Source organism: Triticum dicoccoides, chromosome 4B, assembly GCF_002162155.2.
Source record: "Triticum dicoccoides isolate Atlit2015 ecotype Zavitan chromosome 4B, WEW_v2.0, whole genome shotgun sequence".
NCBI classification, from domain to species: Eukaryota; Viridiplantae; Streptophyta; class Magnoliopsida; order Poales; family Poaceae; genus Triticum; species Triticum dicoccoides.
Genome location: NC_041387.1, coordinates 205217658 through 205230347, shown reverse-complemented (window position 1 = coordinate 205230347; position 12690 = coordinate 205217658).

Sequence of the window (12690 nt, the reverse complement as noted above, 5' to 3'; positions counted from 1 at the left end):
GGAGAGATAACACTCCTACTGCTTCATGTCTGAGTGTATTGAGTTCTTGCTCGGGAGCGCTGAGTGCTACAGTACACACTAGTTGCTAACGAGACCGAGCGTGAGTGTTTTCTGCCTTCGAACCCCCTTCTACGTTGCGCATGGGCCTCCTTTTATATGCTAAAGGGGTCTCCGACAGGTGGCAATGTAGACAAGGGTAAAAATGGAAAAGGAATTGCGGTTGGTACAACTACCTGTACAGTGTATCCTACCTAACCCTGACGGCAGGGGACAAAGGCATTAAATGCCCATCCGCGTCGCCCAAATAGTGCAGAAAGGGACCGTCAGGGACGCCACCGCTCGCCACGATGGCAATCTTGTCAGCCTCGCTTGCCACCGCGCACCACTGGCTGCACAGCCTCTTGCCACGCGCGCCTGGAAAGGCCCTAGGGCGACATGTTGGTGGATGTGCTGGAGCGCAGGTACAGAGTGGTAGCTTTCCGCGGCAAGCGCCTTGCCGCGGTCGTTGTCTTGTCGCGTCCGGAAGCTTGTCGCTCACCGGGCCTTGCCGGGACGCGTGGCGTGTCGCGGCAAGTTCCTTGAGATGCCTTGGTTGGCCTTCCCGGCAAGCTCCTCTTGCCGGGGCCTTGTCTCCTTGGCTTGAATACTTTGTTCTTGAATGGCTCCAAAGGATCCACGGAGGACCTTGGCGGTCACCCGGCAAGCCTTGCCGCGGGGTGCTGCAACTGCCCGTGCACAAGTTCGGGATACTAGGGTACCCCTACTCTAGTACACCGACAGTTAATGAAAAAAGAGTGACATGTATGAAAAATTATGCATGGTGGCTTTGCCACAAATACGATGTCAACTACATGATCATGCAAGGCAATATGACAATCATGATGCGTGTCATGATGATGAACGGAACGGTGGAAAGTTGCATGGCAATATATCTCGGAATGGCTATGGAAATGCCATAATAGGTAGGTATGGTGGCTGTTTTGAGGAAGATATAAATAGGTTTATGTGTGATACAGCGTACCGTATCACGGGGTTTGGATGCACCGGCAAAGTTTGCACCAACTCTCAAGGTGAGAAAGGGCAATGCACGGCACCGAAGAGGCTAGCAATGATGGAAGGGTGAGAGTGCGTTTAGTCCATGGACTCAACATTAGTCAGAAAAGAACTCATATACTTATTGCAAAAATCTACAAGTCATCAAAAACCAAGCACTACGTGCATGCTCCTAGGAGGATAGATTGGTAGGAAAAGACCATCGCTCGTCCCGGACCACAGCTCATAAGGATGCAGAATCTAATAACACCTCATGTTTCAAATTTGTTACACAACTTTCACCGTCCGTGCATGCTACGGGACTTGCTAACTTCAACACAAGCATTCTTTAAATTCATAATCACCCAACTAGCATCACTCTAATATCACTACCTCCATATCTCAAAACAATTATCAAGTATCAAATTGATCATAGCATCCAATTCACTTCCTATGATAGTTTTTATTATACCCAACTCGGATGCTCATCATTCTAGGACCAATTTTATAACCATAGCAAATACCATGCTGTTCTAAGAGACTCTCAAAATAATATAAGTGGAGCATGGGAGACTAACAATTTCTACAAAATTAAGCCACCGCCGTGCTCTAAAAGATATAAGTGAAGCACTAGAGCAAAAACTATCTAGCTCAAAAGATATAAGTGAAGCACATAGAGTATTCTAATAAATTCAAATCAAGAGGGTTTCTCCGAAAAGGTGTGTATAGCAAGGATGATTGTGGTAAACTAAAAAGAAAAAAATAATATCATACAAGATGCTCCAAGCAAAACACATATCATGTGGCGAATAAAAATATAGCTCCAAGTAAAGTTACCAATGAACGAAGACAAAAGAGGGCATGCCTTCCGGGGCATCCCCAAGCTTAGGCTTTTGGCTATTCTTGAATGTCTTGGGGTGCCACGGGCATCCCCAAGCTTAGGCTCTTGCCACTCCTTATTCCATAGTCCATCAAATCTTTACCCAAAACATGAAAAGTTCACAACACAAAACTCAATAGGAAATCTCATCAGCTCAGTTAGTGAAAGAAAGAAAACCACCACATAAGGTATTGTAATGTGATGCCCAGATAATTAAGCCACAGTAACCCTCTGCTAATGATGCCACGTCACCTCGATTACTGTTGCTAATCTCGCGTTAGTTCGAAACCGATTCGAATTCAAATTCATAATCAAGCAAACAATAAAAGATTTCAAATATTAAAACTAAAATGTTCGGAGTGAGCCAAATAATTCATAAGTAATGTTGGTGGATAAACCAAGTCATTATAAAAAGTTTAAATGCACTTAACTAAATAAAACAGTAGCAAAAACAATTATTTGAATGCTATTAAATTAATAGACAAATGTTAAACTAGCTTATTAGTCACCAAACTTTTTAGGGTAGTGGGTTATTTTGAAACACTATTTTTGGAGCTATTGTCATATTTTACTAAACTAAAAATAAAGTGTAACTAAAATAAAACATAAAGGAAAGAAAATAAAAAGAAAAGAAAACCAGAAAACAAAATAAAAGAAATCCCCCGGCCAACCGGGCCAGACGGCCCGCCGGTGAGCCCACTGGCCCAGGCCGGACCTCCCACCTCACCTACTAACCCATGGGGACACCGAACCCTAGCCCACTACCCACTCCTCCCCCCCACGTTTCCCTCTCTCCCTCGTCTCCTCCCGATCCCGATCTGGATCGGGCGCCGACGCCCTTCCCCCGCGCTTGTCGCCGTCGACTGCCTCAGCTCGCCGCCCTCGTCGTCGACCCCTCCACTGACGGACCCCCCTCAAGCATCATCGTCGCCCAGGCTTTGCAGGACGCCGCACCCGAGGACCACCTCGTCGGCGCCTCCTCTCTTGCGTCGCCCATCGACCCCGACGGTCACAACACCGTGGCCACCGTCGCCTTCCTCTTCCTCGCCGGTGTCGCGTCCCCGTCTTCCTCCCCGAGCACCACTGCCTAGACCCCACGGCTCCATGGTGAGGCTCCGACATCTCCTCCTCCTCCCCTGCTCCGGCCACTTCGGCCATGGCCTCGCTCACCACCGCCCACACACGCGCCGGCCGCCCTGGCCGCCCGCGCCCCCTGCCTGTGCCCGCGTGGCCTGCCGCCCGTAGTCACCCGTCGGCCTCGTCGTGCTCCCACTTGGCCCCTAGCGACGCCCGCGCCCGCTCCGACTGCCCGCCACCTCACCGGCCACCACTCGCCCTACCTCGCACCGCAGCTGGCCACCGCAGCCAGCCACTACCTCCCCTCGCGGCCGGCGCCCTCCACCGCAGTCGTCCCTCCACCGCCTCCCTTGGCCTGGCCGCTGGCGCCGGCGTGCGCCGCACGCGCCCAGCGCCCTGGGGCATGCGCCCGCTCGGGTTGCACCTGTACCCCCCTGCACACGGCGCCCATCACCCACTGCACCCGCTCGGGCACACGCCCGCACCCGAACGCTCGATCCGCCAGCCCCTTGGGGCCTATGACATAATGGGCCCAGCCCCAGAACGAAAAGGGAAAAAAGAAGAATAAAAATAAATAATAATAATAATCATATAATTAATTAATTAAGATAATTAATTTACTTAATTAATCTGTTAATTAATCTAATCAAGCCTAATTAATTAATCTAACCACTTAAATTAAATTAACTAATCCTGTTTAGTTAACTAAGTGAATGACCAGTGGGACCTACACGTCAGTTTGACACAGTCAACGTCCTATTGATTGTTGATGTCATGCTGACATCATGATGATGTCAGCATACACTATTCTGGATAATGTTGATTTAAAATAATTAAATAAATTCTAAAAATGATTAAATCTTTTAAAATTAATATAAAATAATCCCTAACTCGGATGAAAATACTTTGTACATGAAAGTTTCTCAAAACAACAAGACAAATCCGGATACGCAGCCCGTTCATCCACCACACATCCCTAGCATAGAAAACACGCAAGTTTCCCCTCCGGTTCATCTGTCCGAAAACGCGAAACACTGGGGATACTTTCCCGGATGTTTCCCTCTTTCGCCGGTACCACCTACTGCTGTGTTAGGGCACACCTAGCACCGCGTATTGCCATGTTACACTTTGTGATGCTTTGATTCCTCTGTTATTTATTATGTTCCCCCTCCGTTACTTCTTTCCGGTAGACCCCGAGACTACCGGCGACCCCCCAGTTCAACTACGGAGTTGACGACCCCTCCTTGCTAGAGCAACCAGGCAAGCCCCCCCCCCCTTGATCACCAGATATCGCTTATTCTTCTCTATACTGCTTGCATTAGAGTAGTGTAGCATGTTACTGTTTGGTTACTCCTATTCTGTTGCATAGCCTGTCATTGTTGCTACAGTCATTGATACCTTACCCGCAATCCTAAATGCTTAGTATAGGATGCTGGTTTATCATCATTGGCCCTACATTCTTGTCAGTCTGCCTTGCTATACTATTGGTCCGTGATCACTCGGGAGGTGATCACGGGTATATACTATACATATATACATACTATACAGATGGTGACTACAGTCGGGTCGGCTTGTTGAGTGCCCGCGAGTGATTCACGGATTGGGGGCTGAAAGGACCTTTGTCCCGACGGCCCTCTGTGTGGATCTTTGTGGCGGAGCGACAGGGCAGGTTTAGACCGCCTAGGTTAGAGGTGGGCCTGGCCCTGGTCGGTGTCCGCGGTTACATCAATTAGCACGCTTAACGAGATCTTGGTATTTGATCTGAGTCTGGCCATTTGGTCTATACGCACTAACCAACTATGTGGGAAAGATATGGGCACTCGACGTCGTGGTATCAGCCGAAGCCTTCTAGGCGTCAGCGACTGAGCGGCACGCACCGGATTGGAACGTAAGCCTGCTCTTGTATTAAGGGGGCTAGTTCTTCTTTCGGCCGCCCACGCATCGTGCAGGTTTGCAATGGGCGATGGGCCCAGACCCCTGCACCATAGGAGTTAGACCGGCGTGCTGACCTCTCTGTTAGGCCTAGGTGGGGCTGCAACGTGTTGATATTCCGAGGCCGGGCATAACCCAGGAAAGTGTGTCCGGCCAAATGGGATCGAGCGTGTTGGGTTATGTGGTGCACCCCTGCAGGGAAGTTTATCTATTTGAATAGCCGTGTCCCTCGGTAAAAGGACGACCCGGAGTTGTACCTTGACCTTATGACAACTAGAACCAGATACTTAATAAAACACACCCAGACAAGTTGCACAGACAACCCAGTGATCGCTTTTCCACACGGTGACGAGGGGAGGATCGCCGGGTAGGATTATCTATGCGTTGCTACTTGGAGGACTTCAATATACTCTCTTCTACATGTTGCAAGAAGGAGGCTTCCAGAAGTGTAGTCTTCGATATGACTAGCTATCCCCCTCTTATTCTGGCATTCTGCAGTTCAGTCCACCGATATTGCCTCTTTACACAAATACCCATGCATATGTAGTGTAGATCCTTGCTTGCGAGTACTTTGGATGAGTACTCACGGGTGATTTTCTCCCTCTTTTCCCCCTTTCCCTTCTACCTGGTTGTCGCAACCAGATGCCGGAGCCCAGGAGCCAGACGCCATCATCGACGATGACTCCTACTACACCGGAGGTGCCTACTTCTACGTGCAGGCCGCTGACGACGATCAGGAGTAGTTTAGGAGGATCCCAAGCAGGAGGCCTACGCCTCTTTCGATCTGTATCCCAGTTTGTGCTAGCCATCTTATGGGAACTTGTTTAGCTTATGTCTGTACTCAGATATTGTTGGTTCCGCTGACTCGTCTAAGATCGAGCACTTGTATTCGAGCCCTAGAGGCCCCTGGCTTGTATTATGATGCTTGTATGACTTATTTTATTTTTAGAGTTGTGTTGTGATATCTTCCTGTGAGTCCTTGATCTTGATCGTACACATTTGCGTGTATGATTGAATCGGGGGCGTCACATGTAATGGACTCATTCTTCATTTATATTGGTGTCAAACCTACTGTATTTCAACTTTTCTATGGTTCATACCACTTAATACAAGCCATAGATGCATCAAAATAAGCAAACAACACACAAAAAACATAATCTGTCAAAAACAGAATAGTCTGTAGCAATCTGTAACTCCGGAATACTTCTGGAACTCTAAAAATCCTACCAAAATAGGAAGTCCTGGGAAATTTGTCTATTGATCTACAGAAAAAGAATCAACGCAAAATCACGTTTCTGTGAATTACTAAAATTATTTTCATGCGCGCAAAGTTTCTGTTTTTCAGCAGAATCAAATTAACTATCACCATAGGTTATCCTATAGGTTCTACTTGGCACATACACTAACTAAAACATAAAAAACACATCTAAACAGAAGGTAGATGCAAAATTTATTACTAAACAGAATAAAAAAAACAAATAAAATTGAGTTGCCTCCCAACTAGCGCTATCGTTTAACGCCCCTAGCTAGGCAGAAAAACGAGGATAGATCTAAGTAGTGCCATATTTGGTTCCCAACTCTTCAATAAAGCACTTATAATTTTTAGGAGTTTCTTTCTTTTTAGCCATGATTAAGCTTCTAGGCAAGAAATTATTCATTTGAAGCAAAAGGTTCCTTTATGATAGAGAGACAATTGGGGTGAACACTTATTGATTTTAGATCCGCATTTTCCTTAGAAGATTCACCCTTATTTTTAGGAACATACATTACTTTGGCAATTTTAGAAGGAGAAGTGGAAGTATTTTTAATGGATAAAAAGGAAGCCCCTAAGTTGGTAATGATATCCTCAAGTTTACCGATTCTTGAAGAATTTTGATCTATTCTTTCGTTAACTATAGGTTCTTTATCCTTAAAAAATTTCAGAGTAGCTCCAAACTTAGATCTAAATTGGGTGATTTGATTGTGGATCCTTTTATCCAAATTTCAATTACTCAATAGTAGCAACTTTATTTTCAATAATTTCAAGCCTTTGCATCACATGTTCCAAAGTTAAGATAGTTCCATTAACCAAGAGAGGTGGTGGACCAAACAAATCTAACATAGCATTACAGGCATCAAAAGTGTGGCTACCCAAGAAATTCCCTCCGGTAATGGCATCAACAATACATCTATTCCAAGGAGTAATGCCTACATAAAAATTGCGAAGATGGACGGAAGTGGATTGCTTCCTAGTAGATCTATTTTGAGCATTGCAAATTCTCTGCCAAGCATCCTTTAAATTTTCTCCCTCCCTTTGTTTAAAATTAAGAACTTCATGATCGGGAGTATTAACGATAATAGGAGGACTAGCCATAGCGACGAGCACACAAAAAGCAAGCGAAAGAGAGAGGAGACTGGGAAAGAGAGGGCAAATAAAACAACAAGGGTGATCTGGGGGAGAGGAAAATGAGAGGCAAAAGAAAAATAATGTAAATGCGAGGGAGATGAGTTTCTGATGGGTACTTGTTATGTCTTGACTTGAGAGAAGACCTCCCCGGCAACGGTGCCAGAAATCCTTCTTACTACGTCTTGAGCTTGCGTTGGTTTTCCTTGAAGAGGAAAGGGTGATGCAGCAATAGTAGCGTAAGTATTTCCCTCAGTTTTTGAGAACCAAGGTATCAATCCAGTAGGAGGATCCTCAAAATTCCCACGCACCTACACAAACAAACAAGAACTCGCAACCAACGCAATAAAGGGGTTGTCAATCCCTTCAAGGCCACTTGCAAAAGTGAGATCCGATAGAGATAATAAGATAAGATAAATAAATTTTTAGTATTTTATAATATAGATTGGAAAAGTAAAGATGCAAATAAAAGTAGATTGAAAGCTTATATGATAAAAGATAGACCCGGGGGCCATAGGTTTCACTAGTGGCTTCTCTCAAGATAGCATAAGTATTATGGTGGGTGAACAAATTACTGTCGAGCAATTGATAGAAAAGCGAATAATTATGAGATTATCTAGGCATGATCACGTATATAGGCATCATGTCCGTGACAAGTAGACCGACTCCTGCCTGCATCTACTACTATTACTCCACACATCAACTGCTATCCAGCATGCATCTAGAGTATTAAGTTGATAAGAACAGAGTAACGCATTAAGAAAGATGACATGATGTAGAGGGATTAACTCATGCAATATCATATAAACCCCATCTTTTATCCTCGATGGCAACAATACAATACCTGCCTTGCAGCCCCTGCTGTCACTGGGAAAGGACACCGCAAGATTGAACCGAAAGCTAAGCACTTCTCCCATTGCAAGAAAGATCAATCTAGTAGGCCAAACCATACTAATAATTCTAAGAGACTTGCAAAGATAACTTAATCACACATAAAAGAATTCAGAGGAGATTCAAATATTTCTCATAGATAAACTTGATCATAAACCCACAATTCATCAGATCTCGACAAACACACCGCAAAAAGAGTTACGTCGAATAGATCTCCAAGAAGATCGAGGAGAACATGGTATTGAGATTCAAAGAGAGAGAAGAAGCCATCTAGCTAATAACTATGGACCCGAAGGTCTGTGGTAAAGTACTCACAACTCATCGGAGAGGCCTTGGAGTTGATGTAGAGGCCTTCCATGGTCGATTTCCCCTCCGGCGGAGCGCCGGCAAAGGCTCCAAGATGGGATCTCGCAGATACAGAAGGTTACAACGGTGGAAATAGTTTTTCGTGGTCGCTTCTGAAAATTTTCGGGGTACATGGGTATATATAGGAGGAAGAAGTAGATCGGTGGACTCCCGAGGGGCCCACGAGACAGGGGGCGCGCCCTCCACCCTCGTGGTCGCCTTGGTTCTTTCTTGACTTCCACTTCAAGTTCTCTGGACCACATTCGTTACAAAAATCACGCTCCCGAAGGTTTCATTCCGCTTGGACTCCATTTGATATTCCTTTTCTTCGGAACACTAAAATAGGCAAAAAAACAGCAATACGGGCTGGGCCTCCGGTTAGTAGGTTAGTCCCAAAAATGATATAAAACTATAAAGTAACGCCCATAAACATCCAGAAAGGGTAATATAATACAATGGAACAATCTAAAATTATAGATATGTTGGAGATGTATCAGTGCTGCTTTCTCTTGAACTGATATTATTTGAACTGTGTCTCTATTTTGATTTGGCAAGACAATGCATTGACCATAGGACATAGATATATGTTTGTTTGATGCGTTTACAATGTACTACTTGGCAATAGAAGACTTGGTAGTTTAATCTTGTCCACCTTACTAATGAACTGGTTCACCGAAATGAGTTTCATATACTAGTACATGCTAAACCTGTTATGTGTCTGCTTGTTTCTTCTTTTAGAATGCTGACAGAATATTGGGGAAGAGTGCCTTACTAAGCAATGATAAAGGTAGTAATGTAGATAAGGTTCAGGATTGTGAGACATCCTTGTTGGTCTCCAACAAAGCTGATAAAACATCTAAGGAAAACTATCTCAAAGACAGTGAGGCAACCGCAAAGTCCTGTCTTGGTTTACAATTCGAGTTACTAGCCACTACCGCTTGCGCAAGCTATTCAAACTCACTGTCTGAATTAGTTCGGTTTCTCAAGTCTCAACTACAAGCTGAAAGACATCGATCAGCCGTGCTGTGACAAGAAGTGGAAGGACTGCGGAAGTCCCTGGAGCATTCAGATGGATACTTTCTGGTGCAACAACAAGCGTTGGAGGATTTTAGCGCCAAACAGGACAAAGCTAATAAGCATGCTAAGCTTATTGCCAGCACGGTGGATACCCAGGATAATGTTTCTTGAGCTCTTCTGAAGTTGTTTCAGTTATGGACTTGTTTTGCTGCCTCGTTTATTTGCACTGGGGGCCAATTTTGACGACCAGTGTATGTAATATGCTACTTTGTTCCCTATATTTGCACTAGTGGCGAACTTTGATGCCCAGTGGATGTAATATGTGTAATAGCTATTAGTTCCTTGCTTATTTATTTCCTTATTTTCTTGTTTAGTTGTTTTCTTGTAGTCACTCCAGTTCTTTTTTCGCGTTTTTCTAGTGGCCACAATAACCTATTTTTAGTAACTAGGCCACAATAATCATGGCAACACATGGACTGTTGTAACCATGGGCCTCCTGTGGGCCGTAGGATCCATAGGCCTTCTAAGGGCCGTAGGATCCATGGACTTTCTACAGGTAGTATGATCCATGGGCCGTTAATGGGCCGTTAATAGGCTGCATTTGATAATGCTGTGAAAACAACCCAACGGGTTAACGGGCCACAAATGGGCCAAATGTAACCATGGGTTGAATTTGGCACACAAACGGAACATGCCAATAACGGACTGTAACTAACCGAATTCTAGAAATGAGCCTAAGAATAAATGGGCCCTTAGAAGGACGAAAGTTAGCATGGGCTAGAAATGGCCGGCGGAATAATGGGCCATTAACGGGTATAAAGCGATACACTCTTCATTATGGGCCAGTTTCATCTTGGGCCTTTAGTGGGCCGAGAGTTACAAAGGGCTTCATATGGGCCGAAAGACATCATGGGCCATACATGGGCCGGAAGTTACAACGGGCTAGAATCATATTTTACGGCCCAGATGAAGGTATTGGGCTTAATTCTGATAGGCCGTAACAGGCTGGTAGTTAGCGGGCCGTAAATGGGCTATATACGAACATGCCGTTAACAGGCTTTCCGTGGGCCAGCCCGTTACCTTTTGACCAAGTCAAACGGGCCGGCCTTTTCACCGAAATGGGCCTCTGTTGGGCCGTGCCATGTGTTGATGTATCATAGGCGCCTCCTATCCAATGGGTGGATGACATCTGTCCCAAGGGTGAGCCAACACGTGTTTCCTTTGGCCGATGAAAACTTTACATGTGGAAAATCCCCATTGGTGTGGGCTGTTAACGGGTTATCGAATCCAAAAGCGGACCCGATAGCTTAACGGTGTCCCGTTACAGTGGATGCCACGTGTTGGGCACCCTTGACGAAAGCACTTCTGTGACGAGAGATTTATCGTCATGGAAGTGGACACTTCCGTGATAATAATTTTGGTAATGTCATGGAGCGCTTCTACAACAACACAGGTATGACTATCTTGATTCTGTCATAAAATCATCATGGATGTACATGCATGACAAAAAACGCAACCTACTATAACAAACACGTGTCATCACGGAAGTGTATTTTTTGTAGTGATTTGTCGGGAAGATGGGCAGCAGCTGCTAGCAAAGATACGCAAGCACGTGTGCGGCTCGCACAATCAAGAGCCCTGGTTGGAAAAGCTTTTCGACAGTGTTTCTACTAGCCGACAGCCCTCCAGGATGCAACTGAGCTAGTCACCAGATGTGAAGCCTACCAGTTCCACTCCAAGAACATCCATCAACCACCTCAAGCTCTCTAGGCGATCACTTTATCCTGGCGATTTTTGGCCTGGGGGCTCGACATCTTAGTCCCCTTCCCCTATGCCATCGGGGGCTTTAAATTCTTGTACATTGCAATCGACAAGTTTACGAAGTGGCCGGAAGTGGAGCCAGTGAGGAAGGTAACCACATAGTCAGCTATCAAGTTCTTGAAAGGATTGGTGTTCCGTTTTGGAGTACCCACCAGAGTAATCACTAGTAATGGCACCCAATTTACAAGCCGCACCTTCATGTAATACATCCAAAACCTCAGAAGCAAGGTCTCATTTGCCTCTGTTGCTCATCCCCGGACTGATGGACAAGATGATATGATGAATGATGAAGTGCTACCTGGACTCAACACAAGAACTTTTGATAAGTTGCAGAAGTGAGGCAGACGCCGGATCAATGAGCTACCGGTGGTTCTTTGGTCCCTCCGTACAACACTGAATTGAGCCACCGGCCAGACTCCCTTCTCCTTAGTGTATGGGGCAGAAGTAGTGCTCCCCACAGAACTCATATACGGGTCACCTCGAGTACTTGCCTACGATAAAGTAGAGCAAGAGAAGCTCTGGCATGATGATGTCGTGCTCCTCAAGGAAGATCGTCTCCTGGCCGCTGTGCATGCTGCATGCTATGAGCAAGCCTTGGGCCACTATCATTGCCGCGGGATTCATGCCCAGAGCCTTGAGGAAGGAAACCTTGTCCTTAGGCGTGTTCAATCCTCTAAAGGTTCTAACAAGTTGACGCCAAAGTGGGAAGGTGCTTACCGGGTACTATGTGTCACCAGACCTGGTGATGTCCGTATGGTGACCGAAGATGGCATTAAGGTGCAAAACTCATGGAATATTGAGCATCTTTGCAAGTTCTACCCATAAGGCATGGTTGCCGGGCTTATCCCCGTTAATCACCTTTTGTACAGGCCATGCTGATGTGCATGTAACCCTTTGGACAAAGCCAGGCGCAGACCCTATGCAAAGATCAGAAAATGAAGCGCTGCCGCCTAAAACTTGCATGCATAATTATTTTAGCATAGTTCTGACATGATCACTTAGAAAGAGTTGTATGCTACTATTTTCCCCTGTACTAATTACACGGCCCCTGCTGGGGATAAAATCCTAGGAGGAGAAGTGAGAGCAAGCTTGCATATCTGCCCTCGACAACACAAAGCAGATAAGTTCCCTTTAGACATCCATAGTGTACCTCTGTGTGCAAAACTTGTGCGTAGGAAAACCATGTCGCCCCCGAACATTTGTGTCGGTGTTTTAGGAACCATGGTTCCCAGACTTGCGGCCCATCTTCAGCATCGACAAGGCAAGACCCTCGCGAGCCGGACGGTACCAAGACCTCCGGAGGGAGCGGCAT